The sequence below is a fragment of the Scyliorhinus canicula genome, chromosome 14 (genome assembly GCF_902713615.1).
Source record: "Scyliorhinus canicula chromosome 14, sScyCan1.1, whole genome shotgun sequence".
NCBI classification, from domain to species: Eukaryota; Metazoa; Chordata; class Chondrichthyes; order Carcharhiniformes; family Scyliorhinidae; genus Scyliorhinus; species Scyliorhinus canicula.
Genome location: NC_052159.1, coordinates 114,699,115 through 114,721,617, shown reverse-complemented (window position 1 = coordinate 114,721,617; position 22,503 = coordinate 114,699,115). Strand labels below are relative to the sequence as shown.

The following is a 22,503-nucleotide window of genomic DNA, read 5'->3' as shown; positions in this document are numbered from 1 at the left end:
GATATGCGATGACTCACCCGTGAGTGCAGTCGGCTGAGTTTCTCCTACTCTGTAGTCTCGGAGGTGGTCGATGCAGCCAGGTAGGCCTTGAAACACCAAAGCCAGTGCAGAAAGATTTCCTTCGCCTCTGCAGCCTGCGGGTCGAGTTCTAGTCGATCAGGTTTTAGGGCTGATTCCATAGTAGTTTTCTTAAGTCTATTATATTGATGTGACCATCAATTCACTCGAGACACGATTGGAAGTAAACTGTGGTTTTAATAGACTTACAACTGAGCCTGCCTGCTACCAGAAGAATTGAGGGCAGGCTCACACGGCTGCAGCACTTTATACTTCTGGTAGTGGGAGGGGCCATAGGTGGAGCCATGGGGAAATTTAGCAGGGCCAATCCACCTAACCTGCACATCTTTGGACTGTAGGAAGAAACCGGAGTACCGGGAGGAAACGCACGCAGACACGAGGAGAATGTGCAGACTCCGCACAGGCAGTGACCCAAGCAGAGAATGGAACCTGGGTCCCTGGTGCTGTGAGGCAGCAGTGCTAACCATTGTGCCACCGTGTCGTCCAGTCCATTTGCATCATTGTGGCATTGGCCCAAGGCAGTTGCAGCACTGCATTCTCTTCATCTGAGCTACTTGTGAGCTCTTCACACAAGGGGGGACTGGCCAAAGCCCAGGAGAGGAGTTGCATTCACATTGATGCATCTGTCAGGTAGACCTCCGTGGAGGTGCCATTTCAGATGCTACATCAAGAGCCTCTATTGAATCAGGAACAATGGCTGGGTTTCAAAGCTGGGATGTACCTGTTGATGTGGCTTTTGACCACCTGCGCAGACACGCGGTACTGCATGTTATGATGCCGAATCACTGCATGCAACCACCCCCCCACCCCACCCCTCCGCAGTGCATCACTCACCGTTCTGGGACATGAAGATGGGCACTCCTGAAGGCACAGACCCCAATGATTAGCAATGTCTGAAGTCCCCCCATCTGAGGCCCTGACTCGACCTCTCCCCTCATTTGCTTTCTTCTCAGAAGCTCATCTATTGCTCTTCTTGATGTTGAGACCTCTGTTGCTGCTTTTGGTGTCACTCTTCATCCTCCACGATGTCCAATGCATTAAGTGTGACATTCATAATTAACTTTCACTGCTAATTCAAGGTTAATAAGCAAAATAAACTAGAAAGAACAATATCAAAAGTGAAAAATAACTGTATTCCCAAAATACACCTGTATATCATTACTTCTCAAACTATGCAATCCTGTTGTCTGTGGAATCAGTCTTGAGAGATGTTACCTCATGGGTTGTGTGATGGGCAGGACTTCCAATGTTTTAACTTACAATCATGTCAGCTACCTCATTCCATCATGGGACCCCGATTTGCATTTAATTTGCGCAGTTTTTACTTGCTTCTGGAAGACACCTCATCTGCCCACACTCTCCATGCTGTGAAAGTTTTGGTGTAAACGGTACTGAACCAATAAGTATATCTGCATAATTTTTACCCCTACAAATGTTCCATTTTCATCTGGCTGGGATGTGGTTAAAATTCCGGCCTACGGAATTACATTTGACGGCTGAAAAAACAGTCATTTTCAAGAACAGTTCTGAACATTGGCACGATAATCTTGAGATAGAGAGTGCACAATTTTTCTGATGAATCAAGAATGAATCAGTTCACCAGCTCATAAATTCACAGTAAATTGAGCATTGCAATGGGGGCTAATAAATTAACTCAGAATAATTTCAAGTAGCTCAACTGCCACAAGCATTCCAGAATGAAAGAATGGAAACAGCGCTTATGCAATGATCCAAGACACTGATCATTAAATAGCTACACGGCAATCTGTTTGTTGATTGCGAGGATCCCAACAGAAGGGCCTTAACGTGAATTATCAATGCATTCAGCCAGCCTTATACTGTTAATTGAAGGTCTCACACAGTTGAGTCTTGCTTTCTAATGGATGCCTATGAGAGACAATTCATATGTGCTAAAGTATTTCTCAGAACTATGTGTTGGAATTTACTCATAATTACAAACCACACCACTAGCCCCCAGTTAAGAACTTTCAACAATTGAAGATGTATCATATTAGTTATGCTGGCAGAGTACAGAATGATAATGCATAAATCATAAATCAATTCTTTAATAAAGGCACAGGTAGTCCAAGGTGAGTTGTAGAAACATTTATTAACACTACATTATATACATAAGGCCCGGCTGCAGCTTACCGGGTCCTCTCTCCTTTCTAGTTAGCCTCACACTGGATGACCTTTTATCCCTGAGCTAGTAAGATACCCCCGCCCACAAGGGGATGGGGGAGCTTTACTCCCAATGGGCACAGGGAAACAATCATCCTCAATTGGATGTGTCATGTGCAGGATATTTCAAACCCTTAAAGTTGTGAGGAATTATCTCTCTGTCTTCAGCATCCTTTGCAATCCATTATAACTTCTCAGAAATGCTAGGGAACAAAGGAGGAACTGAAGGAAATTTGTATTATTAAAATAAGTGCTGGAGAAATTAATGAGACTGATAGCCCATACGTTCCTAGGGCCTGATAATCTACATCCCAGGGATGGGATGGCCATGAAAATAACGGATACTTTGCTTGTCACCTTCCAAAATTCAGCAGATTCTGGAATGGTACCAGTGGATTGGAGGGTGGTAAATCTAACCTCACTATTTAAAAAAGGAGGGAGGCAGAAAACAGAGAATTACAGACCAGTTAGCCTAACATCAGTAGAAGGGAAAATATAAAAAGTCCATTGTAAAGGATGTGATAAGAGGACTCTCAGAAAATATAAACAGGATTACACAAAGGCAATATCTAAATCTAAAAATCAACATGGCTTTATAGAATTAAAGTCAAATTATACCAAACAGAATAGATAAGGGAGAACCAGTAGATGTGGTGTATTTGGATTTTCAGAAAACTTTTGATTAGGATGTTAATGTGCAGAATTAAAGTACATTGGATTGGGCGTAATATATTGGCATGGATTAAGAATTGGTTACCAGACAGGCTACAGAGTCTCGATTCAACTAAATCAGAACAAAGTCCATGGAGTGCACATTTAGCCGCAACCCCACACACATGGCTGTATAATGTGATTTGCATTATATAAGGGGCCCCAGTGGGGAACGTGCAGTGCAGCCAATGCCACACATAGCACAGTTTTGTGCACGGCGAGCTCCACTCGTTGGAATCTCGCAATGTAGCGAGAGATTTGGATGCCATTTTTAAATGGTGTCCTGACCTCCGAGGCCCCCAAAGCAATCCCGACCCTTGAAGCCCAAACGCATGATGGGAGGGTGCACCTTTGGGTCCCCCCCTCTTCCTTCCCGCCTCCTCCCCTACCTCCCCCCTTCTCCCCCACCACCCCCCACATTCCCCCAACACCCATGCAGGGCACCCCAAGCACGATCACAACATGCAAAAATGCCAGCTTGGCACTACCAACTTGGCATCCTGGTACTGACCATACCAGCTGGCAGTGTCCGGCTGGAACCCAGGTGGCACTATCAGGGTGTCTGGCTGGTACGACCAGGGTACACAGATGGTACCAACAATGCCAGGGTACCACCCTGCCCAAAAGGCATACAGATGGGGGCTTCTTACCCCCTGAGAGACCCTCATGGGTGCCACTCTGTCTGGTTCCTGTTTGTGAGACCAGTACTGAACATGGCTCGTCAAGGGCTCTGAGGCAAAGGGGATGAATCCCAAAACCTCAGGTACCTTGGGAATCTGCATATTAGAGTGAGACTGACCGCCTTGCTCTAATATGAAAATTCATCATAAAGTGATCACACCCACAATGGGCGGGATTTACATCGCAGCATCTTCTGAGATCACATAGGATCGCGAGAGGCATTACGAACTGGGTAGATCCCGGGAGCAGGGTCTCGTCGCTTTCATCAGCCACGCTGGGCCGGGGCAAGTTGCTTTTCAGGAGCAGCATGGCCGTTGAATTGTGCCCTAGAGAAAAAATGAATGGGAGCTTTTCAAAATGGCAGGCAGCGAGGGGGCCCTCAGTAATCAGTGTTTGGACTTCAGATATTCATAGTATACATCAATGAATTGGATGAGGGACCAAATGTAAATTTCAAGTTTTCTGACAAAAGAAAACTTGATGGGAATGTGGGTGATGAGGATGATGTTGAGAGGCTTCAAGATGATTTAGGCAAGTTGAGTGATTGAGCAAATATGTGACACATCCAGTATGCTGTGGATAAATCTGAAGTTAACCACTTAGATAGGGAAAGCAGAATCATAAAATATTATTTAAATTGTGATAGATTGGGCAATGTTGACATATAAAGGGACCTGTGTGCCCTTATACACCAGTCACTAAAAGCAAACTTTCGGTGGAGCAAGGAGTTAGGAAGGCAAGTGGTATGTTGGCTTTCACTGCAATAAGACTTTAGTACAGGAGCAAAGATATCTTATTGCAGCTGTATAGGGCCTTGGTAAGACCACACCTGGAGGATTGCGTGTAGTTTTGGTCCCCTTACTTCAGAAAGGATACACTTGCCACAGAGAAACTGCAGCGAAAGTTCACTGGACTGATGACTGGGATAGCAGGATTCATAGAATCATAGAATTTAAAGTACATTCGGCCCATCGAGTGTGCACCGGCCCTTGGAAAGAGCACCCTACCTAAGCCCATACCTCAGTCCCATCCCCGTAACCCCACCTAACCTTTTTTAGCTTAGTCAACCCACCTAACCTGCACATCTTTGGACTGTGGGAGGAAACCGGAGCACCCGGAGGAAACCCACGCAGACAGGGGGAGAAGGTGCAGACACCGCACAGACAGTGGCCAAGCCGGGAATCAAAACCGGGTCCCTGGAGCTGTGAAGTAACTGTGCTAACCATCGTGCTACCGTGCTGTCCAACTAAATTATCGATGACGCGAGATTGGGTTGACAAAGCCGGTGTTCATTGGAGTTTAGAAGAATGAATGGGGATCACATTGAAGCATGTAAAATTCTGACAGGGCTGGACAGACTGGATGCAGGAATGATGATTCACCTGGATGGAGTGTCTAGAACAAGGGGCACAATCTCAGGATGCTGGATAGGCCGTTTCGATGGGGAGAAATTTTTAAGAAGGCGGTGAACCTGTGGAACTATCTACCACAGAAGGGTGTGGAAGCTAGGTCACTGAATATGTGGCACGTAGCACAGTGGTTAGCACTGTTGCTTCACCTCACCAGGGTCCCAGGTTCGATTCCCGGCTTAGATCACTGTCTGTGCGGAGACTGCGCCTTCTCTCTGTGTCTGCCTGGGTTTCCTCTGGGTGCTCCGGTTTCCTTCCACAAGTCCTGAAAGACATGCTATTAGGTAATTTGGACATTCTGAATTCCCCCTCAATGTACCCAAACAGACGACTTGGGGCTTTTCACAGTAACTTCATTGCAGTGTGACAATAAAGATTATTATTATACTTAAGAAGGACACAGATAAATTTATAGGCACCTAAGGAGTCAAGGAGTATCGGGAAAGAGTGGGAATATGGCATGATCATATTGAACAGCGGAGAAAGCTTGAAGGGCCAAATGGTCTACTCCTCCTATATTTCTATGTTAGCTGTATTTAATAAAGGGCAATGAATTCAATACCAAAAAGTGTGCAGGCAGAAAATATTTGGACAAAACCTGATAGTTTTTTGACCTTTTTAGCGTGTCTCAAATGGTCAACACAGTGATGATGGTATGAAGGAAAGAGTAGGCCTAAATGCAAATGGATGAGATTTGCATATCATTAGTAATATTATTTGAGCAGATCTTTGCCTGCAAGATCTGACAAATTGGGAAATAGATTCATTTTATGAAAGTTCAGGTCCTAATTAGATCAGAAGTGCCCTTGGAATCCCTCAGCCAAGTATGGATAATTGAATTGGAGCTTGAGAATGAAGGACAACGTTTGAAAAATGGAAGAATGTGCAGTAGGGCAAAGTGCATCAAACTCATTAGTTTTCTTATTTTCCTAATTGACAAGGCGGCAGAGGCAGATAGGTACCACAAGGGTGTGATTTTCATTGTGTAAGGGCAAAGACTGCCATGGACAAATAAATAAATTGGAAGAAATATGGAACTACTGGTATCCATCCAAGAAGCTGGGACACGCAAGGGGAATCATAATAATGCAACATAAATTATCCTGCATGTCATGTCCATGAATTTTTTGAGAAATAATGGGCTGGATAATGAATACGTGCAAAATTGTCTGTCAACTATTCAATCACATTATTGGCATTCAGAAAGAAATGTTAAAATATTAAGTATAATTTTCTATTCCACAAAGAGATTCATAATGTATTGTAGGTAGCAAAGATGGTCACAAGCCATTTATTTGTGGCACCTATCTGCCTTGTTAATACTGTAGTGACCTCTGTATGTGTTAATACACGTTTAGTTAATGTGAAGTCATTACAAACAGATCACTAGATGGCAACACTAACAGGACCTATAAAAGGAGTTTCCCGCTCTTTCTTTAGTTAGTGTGTGTGGAGAACAGCTAGATTGAAGACGTGATCAGATCAGAGTGTAGTGTATTATCATAATTGTTAGTTTAATCAAATATTACTTATTTGTTTTACTTGTCCAGTATTAAAGTGAAAGAACTCACGAGATTATTATTATATTACTCAATAAATAATTTGTCATCATCTGGAAGACTTTGACTATTTCTCATCAGAATTCAATACAACTCGGCAAGGTAAAAAGAATAATATTTATATTACAATATAGTAATATAACAAATACCATCTATTTTATATTCTTTATTTTCAGCTTCCTGCAAACTTTCACTGTAAATACTGACTTCCAAATTGGTACTGTTAAGGGTTCTCACCGAAATCCTTTGCCTCTCCACATACAGGATTGTATTTTGATGGAGTGGCGGTGCCCTGATATTGGGATGGAATGCTGGGGACAACTCTTCCTCAGACACTTAGGAGAGCCCTGGCTTGATTTCAAGCTAGCCTTGCAGTTAATAAGCTGCTCTCTGGGCCCTTCTCCCCTTAAAGGACACAAATACGCCACCACAAACATTGGCTAAATGGAGAGCTGGTTGTTCTTCTGTCCCAGGAGCACCACCAGGTGCGGTGACCATTGCTGAGGCTACACCCAGCCAAGAGACGCAATGGTGGGCGCTTGTGTTGCAGAAAGGTAAGTGGGGTTGGAGGTCATCTGAGATGGTCATTCAATCCCCCAATGAGGGGGAGGGGATGCTTGCATGAGGATGGATGTTGAGGAAAAAGCAATATTGACAACTATCGCCAAAAGGGACCACCCATGGGCTACAAGGGGCAGTAGGGGCTGTTTAGCACATTGGTTCAATCGCTGGCTTTGAAAGCAGACCAAGGCAGGCCAGCAGCACGGTTCGATTCCCGTAACAGCCTCCCCGAACAGGCGCATATATGTGGCGAAGGGGCTTTTCACAGTAACTTCATTGAAGCCTACTCGTGACAATAAGCGATTTTCATTTTCATTTTTCCAAAGTGCCGAATTGAAACAAGCAGGGCAGTTGGCAGAGTTCAGCAGGCAGTCTCTCCATGCAGAGGAGGGCTTACCTTCTGGTAGAATGCCAGCAGTGGTAGGAAGAGGCTCCTAACTGGTCACCCAAAGTGGCACAACTCGCCTCTGGGAGGGAGAGCCACCATGCACCGTCCTTGCTCCTGGCAGAATGCCGTAGCATTCCAACCTCTGCCCTCTGTCCTACTTTTTTTGACACCACCCACCATACCGCAGCCCACTTCCCAGCACACTCATGTAGGCCCCTTGAAAATCAGCCCACAAAGATAAACAAAGAAAACAGGGCAGGGAGAATTAAAGGAGCATGCGAGAATATGAGGAGAAAATAAAAAGAATGTGAAAAGAGAAAGAACTGGGGAGACCAATTGGAGGGTATGCTGGGGCTCATTTTCATTCAGATGTATAGTGTTAACAATTGGAACTGAGGGTCAGCATTTGTGTATTTTATTGTTGCGGTTGTTTCAATTTTCTAACCCACTCAACGACATTGAGTTTTGAACTATTATACTCAGCACCATGTGACCAATGTTCTGATTGTTTTTTTAATGAAGTGTCAGTTTTGCAAGGTTTAACAAAATAAGGGGGAACATTCAGTTACATGTTCCCTTTCACACCCTTGGGATGTACCAAAGAGCTTCACAAGTAATTAATTACCATTAATCTATATTCATTGCTGTTATATCGGCAAACAGCAAACTTGCACAGGACAGCCTTAGAGTAAAAAGTTGTGAACTCAGTTTAACCAACCCTGAGCTAAATCTACAGTCTAACCACTTTAATTGCTTCTTAAATTAAAACCATCATGGGGTCAGAAGTGGGACTGTTCACTGATGGTTGTATTGTGGCATTTGCAACTTCTCAGATGTTGAAGCAGCCGGTGTCCATATGCAGAATGACTTTGAGACTTGTGCTAACAGGTAGCAAGTAATGTGCACGCTACACAATGCAAGGCAACAACCTTCTCCAAGTAGAGAGAATCTAACCACCTCCCCTTGATGTTCTATGGGGTTACCATCATGGAATCTCTTAGCATATTGGAGTTCATTGACCAGAAATTTAACTGGATTAGCTAAATAAAGTGGCTGCAAGAGCAGGTCAGAGACTGGGAATTCCATAGTGATTAACTCATCTTCTTACTGCCATTGGCAAGTCACACGTTACGAGTGTGATGGACTACTCTCCACTTGCCTGGATGTGTGCAATTCTAACAACATTCACAGATCTGAACATTATCCAAGCAACATCAATGCGTTCCACTCTGCACATACAGTAAACGCCATTGGCATATCATCAGCGGGCCTGACCTGGTATTATAGAACATATAGAACATAGAACAGTACAGCACAGAACAGGCCCTTCGGCCCTCAATGTTGTGCCGAGCCATGATCACCCTACTCAAACCCACGTATCCACCCTATACCTGTAACCCAACAATCCCCCCCTTAACCTTACTTTTATTAGGACACTACGGGCAATTTAGCATGGCCAATCCACCTAACCCGCACATCTTTGGACTGTGGGAGGAAACCGGAGCACCCGGAGGAAACCCACGCACACAGGGTCTCCAAGGTCACCGCGATTCTCCTCCTGGCACGAAGTCCAGATGGCGAGGTTTACTTGTGCTTTTACAAATTGTGAAACAGGCTCCGTGGCTGATGAGGGAGAGAAGAGGTAGGACTCAGAGGCGCAACCTGACTCCTGTCACTGGCTGGGCTGGCTGGGGGGGGTGGGGGGGGGGGGTGGGAGTTGTGTGTGTGCCCTGGCAGGGCCCGGGGGGGCGGAGAGGTGATGGGGGAATGGCCATGGGGCAGGATGACCCCCCCCATGGGACTGGGGCGGTTCCCAGGCACGGACCACCATTTCTGCAGTCTGCAAGGCATCCACCTGGCTGCGCACACCACCACCCATCCTGGCGCCTGGATCTGCAGAATGGCACCGGCTGTATGGGTGCCCCCAGCCCACCACCTCTGCACCAAACCCTCCGCCTACCACACCCCCCCACCCAACTGGTCGGCATGCACCAGCAGGGCATGACACTGCCCACCCAAGGGCAAAGCTCACAGAAGCCCATCAAGGGGGTGAGCAGGACAGGGGCTGTGGAGTGTACTGCTGTCAAGGGCAGGGCCAGCCGACGGTACCCCGCCAGCAGGGATGGGCACCAGGGCCAGAGGTCCCCGGGGGGAGGGGGACATGTGGTGGCAGAGCCTCTAGTGACAACCGAGACCACCATGTAGCCCGTTGGACCTTGTTGGGAATGGGGGTATGTGCTATCACTACGGGGTGTGGGCCCTGAATTGGCAGTAACAGCGGGTCTTGTATGGGATAGGGCATGATGAAAAACCGCTCTGAGATGAACTCTGGTGCTTCGCATTTTTTGACAATGCCTGACTCCTGTCCACGGTTGCACTTCCCACCATTCACCTGCACAATCCCTGCATGCGAGCTGTCCATTCCATCACATGTTCGCATTGAACCCCTGGGGTGCAATTCTAACAACATTCACAGATCTGAACATTATCCAAGCAAAAGCAGCCTGCTTTACCAAACCCCAACCTTCACTTTAAACATTCACTCACTCCCTTCATCACTGATGCATAGTGACAACAGGGTGCACCATGTACAAGATACACTGCAGCAACTCACCAAGGCACCTTCAGCAGCACCTTCCAAACCTGTAGGTTCTTCCATCTGGAATAATAAGAGCAACAGATGCATGTCAAACAAAGAACAGCAATCATACTACAAAACAGTGATTAATGCTTGAAATAAATTATGATGCTCGTATTTGGTATACAATTTGGTTAACAATCACCAGAGATACTTCAATTTACATTCTTAAATACGGAAGAGAGCCAACAATATTTGTGGAAATTATACGTGACTATAAAGCTCTCTGAGTCACCTCAAAACCAGGGAGCAGGGGTTGATTTCTCCCAGCCCCATGGAAATGGATGGGAGATGTGGGAACTGGAAAATTGGTAAGAAATCCTTCAAGGGTGGCTCCTCAATGCGGTCACCTATTCCATGGAAGGAGATATGTCGTGCTTACCTGGTCTGGCCTACATGTGAATCCAGACCCACAGCAATGTGGTTGACACTTGATTGCCCTCTGAAATGTCTCAGCTGGTCACTCAGTTGTATCTAGCTGCTACAAAGTCACTTTGGGAGCCCCTAGCCCACACTAAAGGCAGCACCGCGGCAGAAAGGTTAGAACATAGAACATAGAACACTACAGCGCAGTACAGGCCCTTCGGCCCTCGATGTTGCGCCGACCTGTGAAACCCCTCTAAAGTCCCTCTACACTATTCCCTTATTGTCCATATGCCTACCCCAATGACCATTTGAATGCGTTTAGTGTTGGCAAGTCCACTACTGTTGCAAGCAGGGCATTCCACGCCCTTACTACTCTCTGAGTAAAGAACCTACCTCTGACATCTGTCCTATATCTATCTCCCCTCAATTTAAAGCTATGTCCCCTTGTGCTGGACATCACCATCCGAGGAAAAAGGCTCTCACTGTCTACCCTATCTAATCCTCTGATCATCTTGTATGCCTCAATTAAGTCACCTCTTAATCTTCTTCTCTCTAACGAAAACAGCCTCAAGTCCTTCAGCCTTTCCTCATAAGATCTTCCCTCCATACCAGGCAACATCCTTGTAAATCTCCTCTGTACCATTTCCAATGCTTCCACATCCTTCCTATAATGTGGCGACCAGAACTTCACGCAATACTCCAAATGCGGCCGCACCAGAGTTTTGTACAACTGCAACATGATCTCATGGCTCCGAAACTCAATCCCTCTACCAATAAAAGCTAACACACCGTATGCCTTCTTAACAACCCTCTCAACCTGAGTGGCAACTTTCAGGAATCTATGGACATGGACACCGAGATCTCTCTGCTCGTCCACACTACCAAGAATCTTACCACTGCTGCCTCACAATATCAGGGACCCGGGTTTGATTCTGACCGGAGGGAGTCTATGGACTGCAGCAGTTCAAGAAGGCAGCTCACAATCAACTTCTCCAGGGCTATTAGGGAGGACAATAAATGCTGGTTAGTTCTGTCTCCACAGCCAAGGAATTACTAAAAGAGGATTCAAAAGCTTTACAGCTCTCAATTTTGTCCAAATAAGCATTGTGATAAAAGAGATCACAGAAAGAACAATTACTATAACCACTTCAGTATGGCAACCAAGCAAAATCAACACTTCACTTTGGTTGTCAAAACAGGACCCCCTGCTGTGCTAATGCTTTGATGGTTTGTGTTCATAGCCAAGCCTCATTATTTTTTAAATTTTTTTAAAATTTAGAGTGCCCAATTATTTTTTTCCAATTAAGGGGCAACTTGGCGTGGCCAATCCACCTACCCTGCACATCTTTGGGTTGTGGCAGTGAAATCCACGCATACACGGGGAGAATGTGCAAACTCCACACGGATAGTGACCTGGGGTTGGGATTGAACCCCGGTCCTCAGGGCCATAGGCAGCAGTGCTAACCACTGTGCCACCGCGCCACCCCTCATTATTGAGTGACTTTTCTTGATTGACATCACCAATACCCACATGCTCCAGCTTCAACACAGCACATGCCCTTCAATATTTATTTTGTTTGCATTTATCTAATTCAGTTAACTTTTGACTTTTATTCTGTGGGGCACAAGGCCTTAAATAAACTGCGAAAATTAATCTTGACAAATTCTGACAATTATTTTATTTTCAATGAGACTGAAGGTTACACATTTCTGTTGACAACAAAAAATATACACCATGACACTTCCTTTTCTTTGAATGATGCACCGTTTGATTTTTGTGTACATCAATTGAAACAACAGTGATTAGTACACAAATTGGAATTACCAAGAGAAAAATCTTATTGGAATTTCTGAAATCTTTCTCATACGTTCAACATGGCAATATTAAAATTGAAAATATCAGGTGTAGTTGTTATTTTTTGCAACAGTAATACATTTTAAACAACTTAGAATTTAAACTAGATCTTGGAGCAATAAATCACACTGCTGCCAGACACCAGTGCCATTATCTTTTGGAAGCAGCAATGGCCTGAATAAATGGCTTTAATGCAAAGAAATTATGACAGTTATTGATTTTAATGGGGGGAGAGCTATGATATTTAACTACTAAATCTTGTCGTCGAGTGCAATTGCGGAAAGATCGTGTGGAAATATGAAGTCACATAATTAATGATGCAAGCTGCTAGCTCCATTATTTCCTCTTTTTTTTAGTTGTTTATTAATTTTTCCAACTAAGGGGCAATTTAGCGTGGCCAATCCACCGACCCTACACATCTTTTTGTTTGTGGTTGTGGGATCCATGCAGACATGGGGAGAATGTGCAAACTCCACCCGGCCAGTGACCCAGATTAAACCCATGTCCTCGGTGCTGTGAGGCAGCAATGCCAACCACTGCACCACCATGCCACCCGCCTTTTGCACTATTCCAACATGAAATGGTGCATGTCTCCAGAAAACCCAGGGCCGGTATTTTATATATCGCTAATCTAATTAACTCCTGTCCAAAATAAATGTATATTTTAAGCTACAATATTAATCACTTTAGACAATGGAACCTATCTTACCAAATAGACCAAAGGTCATCAATGACTTTCGAAGAAATAATTTATCTATGAAAAATATATTGGTGAAGTTGTTGGTTATAAATTGAATAGTGTAAGAGTAATTTTACAGGCTAATTTTCTTCAAGTATTTTTACGACTGCCCAGAAGGCTCGATAGGATAACTTCACTCTTGTTTGTGCCATACTAACCATGATTAACAAATCAGAGAACCTTACAGTACAGAAGGAGACAATACAATCCTTCATGTTTGTGTCAACTCTTTGGAATCCAATTAGTCCTACTTCCCTGCTCTTTTCCCATAGGTGTGAACAATTGAAACTGCTGCCATCAACTATTAAGGCAATGCATTTCAAATTATAACAAATTGCGGCGTAAAAATATTTATCCCTGATATTTCCTCTGCTATTTTATTAGTTATTCTTAATCTGCATACTGTATTCCTTGGAGAGTTTGTTGCAGAAAACAATTCTATTATTTACCCATAATTTCAAATAGCTCTATTAAGTCACCCTTTAACCTTCTCTGCTCAGAGAACAATCCCAGCTTCTCTGGTGTCTCTACATAACTGAAGTCCACCACCCTTGTTTGTGTTGCTTTTAATTAATATTTTTTATTCAACCTATAACTTGATCTTTTCTGAAGATCGTAACTGCAGCATTCAGAGACCCGTGCTTAAGGAAATGGAAGGCTGTGACTAGCGGCGTTCCAGAGGGATCAGTTCTGGGCCCTTTGATCTTCTTGGTTTCGATAAATGATTTGGAAGAAAATGTAGCTAGTCTGATTAATATGTTCGCAGATGACACAAAAATTGATAGAGTTGCGGATAGTGAAGAGGATTGTCAGAGGAGACAGCAGGATATAAACTGGATGGAGTCTTGGGTGGAGAAATGGCAGATGGAGTTTAATCCGGACAAGTGTGAGGTAATCTACTTTGGAAGGTCCAATGCATGCAGGAATTACACAACAAATGGTAGAACTCTTGCGAGTACTGACAGGCCAAGAGATCTGGGCATGCATGTCCACCAATCACTGAAAGTGGCAATGCATGTGGATAAGGTGGTCAAGAAGGCATACGGCCTGCTGGCCTTCATCGGTCAGGGCATTGAATATAAAAATTGATAAGTCATGTTGCAGATATAAAGGACCTTAGTTAGGTCTCATTTGGAATATTGTGTACAATTCTGGTCACCACACTACCAGAAGGATGTGGATGTGGATGCTTTAAAGATGCTACAGAAGAGATGTACTAGAATGTTGCCTGGTATGGAGGGCATTAGCTGTGAGGAGACGTTAGATAAACTCGGTCTGTTCTAACTGGAATGACGGAGGTTGAGAGGTGACCGGACAGAGGTCTACAACATTATCAAAATGGCACGGACAGAGCAGATAGTCAGAAGCTCTTTCCTAGGGTAGGAGAGTCAAGTACTCTGGGACATAAGTTTAAAGTGCGTGGGGAAAAGTTTAGAACAGATGTGTGAGGCAAGGTTTTTCTACAGAGGGTGGTAAATACATGGAATTTACTGTCTGGGGAGGTGGTGGGAGCAGGTACCAAAGCGCCAATTAAGGGGCATCTAGACAAATATATGAATCGGGTGGGAATGGAAGGCTGCGAACTCCATAAGGTACCATGGTCGGCGCAGGCTTGGAGGGCCGAAGGTCCTGTTGATGTGCTTCTTTGTTCTTTGTTCTTTGGGAGGGGAACAAATAATTTAAATCTTTGTCAATCAGCAAAACAGATACATTTTTCAAAGATATAATTGGAAGGAACCGACCCATATGCATTGTAACATATGATAGGGAGGCAACTAATTTGTCAAATAGCTAAAAGTTACTGACTAATTAACCAACAATAAAATACAATAAATGGATGTCTGAGCTTCTGCCAATGCATTAATAATTCAGCATATTTTGATAATTAACTATTAAATATTAACTATTAACTATCAGGGGCCTCACGGTAGCATGGTGGTTAGCATCAATGCTTCACAGCTCCAGGGTCCCAGGTTTGATTCCCGGCTGGGTCACTGTCTGTGTGGAGTCTGCACGTCCTCCCCGTGTGTGCGTGGGTTTCCTCCGGGTGCTCCGGTTTCCTCCCACAGTCCAAAGGTGTGCGGGTTAGGTGGATTGGCCATGCTAAATTGCCCGTAGTGTAAGGTTAATGGGGGGATTGTTGGGTTACGGGTATACGGGTTACGTGGGTTTAAAAAGTAGGGTGATCATTGTTCGGCACAACATCGAGGGCCGAAGGGCCTGTTCTGTGCTGTACTGTTCTATCTATGTTCTAAATCTATATTTTAAACAACAAAAACAAGCTTTCAAATCTTGACAGAAAAGGTGAAAATTACACATCAATTTCAATTATGCTATCATAGGGCAGAATAATAAGCAAGTTATTTGCTTAAGGTGAAATCCACATTGTTGCCTTTGAACCCATTTCATTATAGTATAATTAATGGTCATGCAAAAAATATCAAGTTGCAGATCTTCAACATTAGGATTTCAGAGGATCTTAAAGCATAGAAGACGCCATATGGCCCATTAGGTTATGCCACATTTTAGAAAAGCTCACAATTCTTACCATTTGCCTGTTCTTTCCCCACAGCCCGGCAATTCCTTCATTTTCGAGCAAGGATTCCAAACCATTCCCCCAGTTTGTTCACCTCCATCGCATCTTTTCTGATCATGCCACTAACCAAAATGGTGCCGCTAACATGTCTTCATTCTTCCTTAATCATGGTTTCCCATCCACCGTGGTCGACAGGGCTCTCAACCGTGTCCGACCAATCTCCTGCACCTCTGCCCTCACACCCCCCTCACCCCTCCCTCCCAGAACCAGGAGAGGGTCCCCTTTTTCCTCACTTCAGGCTGTGAACTCTCCCCTTCACCTTCGCCCCATTTTTAATTCTATCAAGTTATTTTCATTTCTTCCATTAATCTGTTTTTCCCTCACCATTATTCCCCCCTCCCCCCACTCCACTTGGGCCAACTGTTCCTGGTTGCCCTTTGAGTCATTGCTCAACTTTTTTCTGCCATTCACACATGCCAATCTCTTTATGTGCCACCATCAGCACCCTTCTTAGCCTTAATCACCCCCATTTACATTCCTTGTATCTTCTGTGCTCGACATTTTACTCAATTTCCACCTATCGCTGGCCCTGTATCCAGCCCCACCACTCCACAACCCCCCCATAACAATATAAATTTGACCCTATTTCCAGTTCTCTCTAGTTTTGAAATGTTAGCTCTCATTTCTCTCCACAGATGCTGCCAGACCTGCTGAGATTGTCCAGTATTTTCTGTTTTTGTATTAAAAAACAAAGGGCCTGATTCTCCGATTTTTGAGGCGAAGTGCCGATGGAGGTGCGGGAACTGTGGCGTTTTACAACGTTAAACTCTACGCCGAATCCTCACCGATCCTGGGTCTGGTGAGGGGCTGGCAGCCACGCCGGGTAAAACCCCCGGCTCCCATGTCAAAAACTGTTGGAGAATGGCCGGGTCCATGGCCGCAGATGCTCATGGCGATGACCTGCAGCGGTCGCGCTGTAAATCATTGCAGTGGCCTTGCGCGGACCCGATCTGCCAAAAACTGCCCCCCTGGTCACCCCCCCCCCCTTCCCCCTCCCCCCACCAGCCCTCCAGCCCTCGCGGAAGCCCCATGTTCCCTGACCAGCAGCATGGCTCCCGGCCGACTGTGGCGGCGCTGGACGCAGCCTGCAGACACCACGGTGGGTATCTGACCGCTGAGACCACATGTCCCCTGTGCAGTCAGGTACCCGGCCCATCAGGGTGGAGCATCGGGGAAGGGCCTTCCAATGATGTGCCAACGCCATTCTAACGTTGCAAAGGCGATGATGCTATTTCAGATGGGGCAGAGAATAGAAAACCGCCCCTGATTTCGGCGTCGGAAGGGATGCTCCATCCGATTGCCGATTACAATATCGGCGTCGGGCAATGGAGAATCCGCCCAATGTACAGCACTGAGTCAAATAAGGAAATAATTCAGATAAGCTTGGCCAAAGAGGAAGGTGTTAAGGTAGATAAGGAAAGAAGGGAAGTTATGTGGAGAGGTAATCAGTGAAGTCGTGGGATAACTTCAGGACTTAATAGAACATAGAACATAGAACATAGAACAGTACAGCACAGAACAGGCCCTTCGGCCCTCGATGTTGTGCCGAGCAATGATCACCCTACTTAACCCACGTAACCGGTATACCCATAACCCAACAATCCCCCCATTAACCTTACACTACGGGCAATTTAGCATGGCCAATCTACCTAACCCGCACATCTTTGGATGTGGCATTGAAGGACAGCCACCGATAGTGGAGCAAATATAATTGAGAATGCAGCAGAGGCCAGAAACAGAAGAGCATGGGTATCTTGGAGGGTTGTGTGGCTGAAGGGATTTTTCTTTTGCTCAAAGGAGAACTATCTACCTTCTTGAAGAAGAGGAAGATGGCTGACCTATCAGTGTCTAGGCCAACAGTTATTCCTCAATCAATGGCGTATTTCTCCCATTTTGAGACGAAGGGCGGTGGTTCAAAGGTCCTGGGAAGGGATTCTTCGCCCAATCGCCGATTACGATCTTGGTGTCGGGCAATAGAGAATCCCGCCCATTGCCTATTAAATAAATGCTGAATTCCAGAAATCATGAATCATGGAAAATTATTTTTCAAGATCGAAAGGATGACTCAGCAAGCAACAGAGATGGATCTCACTTTGCTAATGCCACAGTGGATTTTATGGTGGTGTAGGTGGACTCCAGGAGCAAGTTTCCTCTGGAACTCTGCTTGGTACGTGAATTCCCAGAGTCATGGACATGATAGCAAAGCAGGAAGGAAAACTATGATCTCACACAGGTGATCAAAGGTGAGCAAATGCTTCCTTAATTACACAATATCCCAGCAAGCTCTCATTCAGCTCTGCGTATCCCACCTCCATCACTCAACCAGCTGCACTGCTTGGAATTCAGGACTCTAACGTTCAGATACCGCACCTTTACTACACACAGCTATCATTGCTGGCAGCATCACACCCACCACTCCCTGCCACCAAACACCTTCAGACAATTCAGCACATCATCCAAGCACAGTGTCACACAATCACTGACACTCTGCCTCTTCTCTTACTGCACAAAGTTGCAGCAGACTGGAGAGTGGAGGAAGGGAGGAGATTGGGGAGGCTCACGGATTCCATCCTCTGAATCCCTGGAGGGGGTAGGGTGACACATCTTGGCAGAAAAGTCAGTTGTGAAGAAGACATAAGGAGGCTACAAAACAATTATAGACAGATTAAGCAAATGGCTAAATGTCTGATAAATGGATTATAATGTGAGAAATGTGAAATTGTCCATTTTGCCAGTCAGAATAAAAAATTTACATCTTGGATGGGATTCTCCGTCGGCTGACACTGAAATCGGGAAACGCGGAGAATCGGTTTTTAATCCGAAATCGTGACAGGCACCAAAATCTCAATTCTCTGTGCCTTGACAGCAGCATCAATGCGTTCCACTCTGCACATACAGTAAACGCCATTGGCATATCATCAGCGGGCCTGACCCGGTATTCTCCCAAGGTCACCGCGATTCTCCTCCTGGCACGAAGTCCAGATGGCGAGGTTTACTTGTGCTTTTACAAATTGTGAAACAGGCTCCGTGGCTAATGAGGGAGAGAAGAGGTAGGACACAGAGGCGCAACCTGACTCCTGTCACTGGCTGGGCTGGCTGGGGGAGTGCGGGGGGGGGGGGGGGGGGGTGGGAGTTGTGTGTGTGCCCTGGCAGGGCCCGGGGGGGGCGGAGAGGTGATGGGGGAATGGCTATGGGGCAGGATGACCCCCCCCCCCCCCCCATGGGACTGGGGCGGTTCCCAGGCACGGACCACCATTTCTGCAGTCTGCAAGGCATCCACCTGGCTGCGCACACCACCACCCATCCTGGTGCCTGGATCTGCAGAATGGCACCGGCTGTATGGGTGCCCCCAGCCCACCACGTCTGCACCAAACCCTCCGCCTACCACACCCCCCACCCAACTGGTCGGCATGCACCAGCAGGGCATGATACTGCCCACCCAAGGGCAAAGCTCACAGAAGCCCATCAAGGGGGTGAGCAGGACAGGGGCTGTGGAGTGTACTGCTGTCAAGGGCAGGGCCAGCCGACGGTACCCCGCCAGCAGGGATGGGCACCAGGGCCAGAGGTCCCCGGGGGGAGGGGGACATGTGGTGGCAGAGCCTCTAGTGACAACCGAGACCACCATGTAGCCCGTTGAACCTTGTTGGGAATGGGGGTATGTGCTAACACTACGGGGTGTGGGCCCTGAATTGGCAGTAACAGCGGGTCTTGTATGGGATAGGGCATGATGAAAACCCGCTCTGAGATGAACTCTGGTGCTTCGCATTTTTTGACAATGTCTGACTCCTGTCCACGGTTGCACTTCCCACCATTCACCTGCACAATCCCTGCATGCGAGCTGTCCATTCCATCACATGTTCGCATTGAACCCCTGGAGTGGCAGCGTGGAGGCAATGGGGATGTGGATGAGTGGAGGGGAGGCTGGGGGTCGGACACTGGAGAATGTGCAAACTCTACACAGACAGTCACCTGAGATCAGAATCGAACACAGGTCTCTGGCATTGTGAGGCAACAGTACTAACCACCTTGCCACTGTGCTGGGTGCGGGCGGCCTTTTCCTGGGGGTGGGGGGGAAGAGTGGCAGGGAGGGGGGGCGGTGATGGAACAGGAAGTGCACATGTTAGACAGTCCAATGCATGTAGTCCAGGGGGTGGGTAACTGATGGCTTCAGTGGCCAGGGCTCCCGGCCAAGTCGGCCGGTATGGTGCAGTGTGTGGGTATTGCCGGCCTGTGGTGCAGTGTGGGGCTATTGCCGACCTCCTGGTGGGGGTGTTGGAGATGTGTTGATTCCAGGGGCACAGAGCTGCCTACTCACCCTGATCACTCTGAGGAGGTTGTGCAGTTTTGTTCTGGCATTGCTTGCCAGTCGGATGGTGTTGCCCGTGGCGCTAACAGCCTTTGCCACCTGTGCCCAGGCCCAGCGAAGGTAGGCGGCTGGCAGCCTTCTTCCTGGGCCAGGGTACAGGGTAGCTCATCTCTCCATCATGGTGTCCAGGAGGATTCTCGAGCTCAGAGTCCATGAATCTTGGGACTGTTCTTGCTGTTATCTTGTTGGCTCGGATGGTGTGTGTGGGGAGTGAAGTGTGTATATACAGCTGCAGCTTGGCAGCCTCCTAAGCGTTAATCGTGAAACTAGCGATTCTGGCACCATTCTCATTGGAATTGATTGAGTTTTACATGGCGCACCAGTGCTAGCCCCTCAAGGTCGCTGAACCGGTCCAGGTGTGGTGCCAGTTTTGCTGTCGTGGAAGTCCACAAAATCCTGTCTCAGCTTCAACATATGAGAATTCTACCTCTTATCTATATTGTGAGAGATCACAGAGCTCTGAGGCACAGAGGGATCTGGGTGTCCGAGTTCATGAATCACAGAAAACTAGTATGCAGCTACAGCAAGTAATTGATAAAGCTAAAAAAATGTTATCATTTATGGCGAGGGGAATTGAATTCAACAGCTGTAAAGGGCCATAGAATCACAGAATTAACAAAGCAGAAGGAGGCTATACGACCCATCGAGTCTGCACCAGCCCTTGGAAAGACCACCCAACGAAGCCCACAACTCCACCCCATCTCCATAACCCGGCAACCCCACCTAATCTTTTTGGGCACTTGGAGCAATTTAACATGGCCAATCCACCTAACCTGTACGTGTTTGGACTGTGGGAGGAAACCGGAGCACCGGGAGGAAAGCCACGCAGACACGGGGATAACGTGCAGACTCTGCACAGAGAGTGACCCAAGCCGGGAATCGAACCAGGGACCCTGAAGCTGTGAAGCAACAGTGCTAACCACTGTGCTACCGTGTCGACCACATTTGGAGTACTGTGTACAGCATTGGTCTCCTAATTTAAGGAAGGATGTAAACGTGTTAAAAGCAGTCTGGCCACTTACAGGACTAATACTTGGAATTGTCCAATGAGGAAAGTTCGGACAGGATAGACCTATATCCACGGGACTTTAGAAGAGTGAGAGGCCAATTGATTGAAACATATAAGATCCTGAGGGGTCTTGACAAGGTGAATTTCAAACTAAGATTCACTGTTTAAAAATAAGAGGTTGCCCATTTAAAATGGAGAGGAGGGTAAATATCTTTCTCCTGGGGGATTGTGAGTCTTTGGAACTCTCTTCCTGAAAAGATGGTGGAAGCAAACTCTTTTTAAGGCAGAGCTAAATAGATTCTTGGTAAGCAAGGTTATCGGGGGTAAGCGGGATGCAGATTTGATGTTATTATCAGATCAGCCATTATCATATTAATGGTGGAGAAGGTTCGATGGGCTGAATGGCCTACTCCTGCTTCTTGTTCGAATGATCGTCTGGGGTTGGAGGCAACACAACCCATGGAGACTGTCTGAAATGACAGTAAATGACAGCTTTGTGTCCCATGTTCAATTCCCTCCTCACTCTCATTCTGAAATGTGTCATCGCGTGGACGTTAAAGATGATGTGGCCATGGAACCTCTACTCTCCCACCGCATGCCCAACGCCCCCATTCCCCCACCTGGATCCTCGCACTTTTGCTTGGATGCTTTCAGATACAGAAGAGCTGTCACCTGGGCAACCTCAGCTGAAGAACTACTTCACAAAAGTGATGAGGAACAATCATTACTTGTAGCGATCAGCTCAGATAATAATGTAGAGGTTCAGTCAGCACATTGCAAGTCATCAGGCATGAGAGGGGTGAAAAGATAGTTCGACTGCCAGCTTCCCAGAGAGCATGGTCACAGGTAAGTTGATGCTGGGGCGATATACAGGACAATGGTAATGATGCACACTTAGATGATGGAGCATCGCCGGGTGTGCCAGGCAGCCTCTTGGTGTTGCCTAGGAACATGAAAGAGTGCATCTTCATGTTGCACAGGCCAATAGATGCTGGAACTGCTCATTCCCATCCTGGAAGGGGTGGTCTGCTCTGTGACAGCACTACAGGAGTGACCCAAATGCATTATCTTCTGTTGGCTGCCTCAGCTTCCACTGCAGCAAAGGTGGCATGTTTCTGATGTATCAGTGCCGCAGGGGGAGTTCAGGTGGAGATCAGATGTATATGGCTAATGCTATGCAGGACCCCAGACTGCTGCCATAATGGAAGCGAACGTCAATGCTCAAAGGGACATACAGCGTCCAACGACAGTTTAGCAATCCATACTCAAGCAGATTACTAGATGTACTGATGTTACAGCCCATGGGAGTAGCAGAGGTCCTGTGGAGCATGTACCAGCTGTCATCTCTCAGGATGACAGCATGCAC

General features: G+C 46.4%; 1 long non-coding RNA gene across 1 annotated transcript in view; it reads left to right on the top strand.

The window, feature by feature from the left end:
- The window catches only part of LOC119977827, a 123,595-nt gene that overhangs the window by 78,362 nt on the left and 22,730 nt on the right, over positions 1–22,503 (top strand). The gene's annotated exons all lie outside the window — the stretch shown is intronic.